This window comes from Scylla paramamosain, chromosome 26 (assembly GCF_035594125.1).
Source record: "Scylla paramamosain isolate STU-SP2022 chromosome 26, ASM3559412v1, whole genome shotgun sequence".
Lineage (NCBI taxonomy): Eukaryota > Metazoa > Arthropoda > Malacostraca > Decapoda > Portunidae > Scylla > Scylla paramamosain.
Window position 1 is genome coordinate 9,362,501 of NC_087176.1, and position 2,500 is coordinate 9,365,000.

The 2,500-nt window shown below is 39.7% G+C and overlaps 1 protein-coding gene across 9 annotated transcripts in view; it reads right to left on the minus strand.

Moving 5' to 3' along the window:
* LOC135113700 (uncharacterized) overlaps nucleotides 1-2,500 on the minus strand; it is an 87,511-nt gene that overhangs the window by 24,352 nt on the left and 60,659 nt on the right. The gene's annotated exons all lie outside the window — the stretch shown is intronic.

The following is a 2,500-nucleotide window of genomic DNA, read 5'->3' on the forward strand; positions in this document are numbered from 1 at the left end:
CCTCCTCCTCCTCCTCCTCCTCCTCCTCCTCCTCCTCCTCCTCCTCCTCCTCCTCAGCCACTCCCTCTCTTCCTCCCTCCCGTGACTTCCTCAACGGCCTCTTCTCCCTCTTCCCTGTCGCCCTGTCTCTCTCTCTCTCTCTCTCTCTCTCTCTCTCTCTCTCTCTCTCTCTCTCTCTCTCTCTCTCTCTCTTGAAAGTGTCTGATTTAAAGTCTAGCTCATAACTAAGACTTTTACTTCTTACTCTTCCTTTCCTTTCCTTTCCTTTCTTTGTTTCCTTCTTCCTCTCATTTACTTGTTTATTTGCTTGTTTATTCCATCTCTTTCTTTGTAGCTTTCTTTTCTTATCTTTTGTATTTTTTTTTCTTTTTATCGCCACTTTTCAGTTGAATCTTCATTTTCTTTCTTTTTATTGTTTTTTTTTCTTTTCTGATTTTTTTGCCTTATTTATTTTTCTACGCTCACTTTTTATAAGTCTATTACTTTTTTTTCGTTCTATTTTCTTTTTTTTCTTTCTCTTGCCATTTTTCATGATTTTTTGTCCTCTAATGTCTTCCTTTATCTCTCTCTTTCTTTCCGTTTCCTTCGTTCTCCCCTTGCTCTCCTTCTCTTCTTCTCCCTCATGTTCTCTCTTTCTTCCTCTTTCTCATATTTTCCTCCCTTTTCCTCTTTCCCTACCTCTCTTTCCTCCTCTAATCTCTCATCTTTTTTCTTCTTTTTCTCTTTCTCTTCTCTTTGTCTCTCTCAAGTTCTTTCTCCCTTCCTTCTTCTTCTTTTCCCTCCCTCTCTTTTCTCTCCTCTAATCCCTCACCTCCCTTTCATTCTCTTCCTCCTCCTCTTCTCTTTCTCTCATGCTCTCTCTCCCTTCTCCTCCCTTCCCTATTTCCCCCTTCTCCCTTCTCCATCTCCCTTCCCTCTCCCTCCTCCCTCTTCTCCACATCACTGCCTCTCCCAATGTTTCCTCTATTCCCTCCCTTCCCTTCTCCTCCCTTTCCTTCCCTTCCCGGCTCACAAGAAACACTTAACAAAGCTATAAATCAATACTCTCTCTCTCTCTCTCTCTCTCTCTCTCTCTCTCTCTCTCTCTCTCTCTCTCTCTCTCTCTCTCTCTTGCTAGCCACTATTTCTCAACTCATTCTCTCTCTCTCTCTCTCTCTCTCTCTCTCTCTCTCTCTCTCTCTCTCTCTCTCTCTCTCTCTCTCTCTCTCTTCCTCTTAATATACTTTCCTCCTCCTCATCTCTTCCTATGTCCTCCTTTTCTCTCCTCTCTTCTTTCCTTCTCCTTTCTCTCTTTCCTCCTCTTCCTCTTTAAGATTTCACTACTCACCAAACCTCACCCTTCTTACCTATTTGCTTTCTCCTCCTCCTCCTCCTCCTCCTCCTCCTCCTCCTCCTCTTCCTCCTCCTCCTCCTCCTCCTCCTCCTCCTCCTCCTCCTCCTCCTCCATACCATTAATACTTCCCTTTTTATCGTTATAATTATTAAACCTTCTCAAAACTCAAACCAAGGAGAGAGAGAGAGAGAGAGAGAGAGAGAGAGAGAGAGAGAGAGAGAGAGAGAGAGAGAGAGAGAGAGAGAGAGAGAGAGAGAGAGAGAGAGACTCGAAATGGCCTTTAGCATCCATCCCATCAAATCAAGAAATACAAAGGAAAACAAACAGCAACAGATCTTTTGGCCCCTGGTAAGTCATCTGCTGATAAAGAAAACACGTCTGAACAAGAATGAGTTCCCGCGACAGAAGGAATTTGCGAGTAAAGGCTTGAATTCCTGCTTATATTGGACAACTGGGATCTCGCAGGTAAAGGCTAGGTTAGGTTGGGTTGTTAGGTTAGGTTAGGTTAGGTTAAGTTTGGTTAAGTTAGGTTAGGTTAGGTTAAGTTTAGTTAGGTTAGGTTAGGTTAAGTTAGGTTAGGTTAGGTTAGGTTAGGTAAGGTTACCTCGTCCAATTTTCCTGTCCCATGCATCCTTCCTACTTTTTTCTTTGTTTTTTTTTTTTTTTTTGAGTGGTGGGAAATTATATAATGTAAATGGAGAGATAAAATAAGATATGTGAATTAGTCCAAAACGGTGTCAGCTGGGCATTGCGTTAAAGGTGTTTGTCCAGGAGAATTTTTTTAAAGTATCAGCTGTATTTAAGTAAACGATGGTCGAAGGCATTCCCACTCAAGCGAAGAAGTGTTTAGCTTCATTTGTTTGAAAAAAAAAAAAAAAAAAAAAATATATATATATATATATATATATATATATATATATATATATATATATATATATATATATATATATATATATATATATTCTATTATCTTTATTTATTTATTTATTTTACTTTTTTTTTTTTGTATTGTCGGTGAGTTTTACTATTTTTGCAAGCGATATCTTCGTCTATGTCATTACATATTGAAAAAAAAAAAAGTCGGTCCCAAAACTTTACCTTCAGGAACGCCACTGGCTACGTCAACCCAATCTGGTGATTAACTGTTTATTACCACTTGCTGTGTAC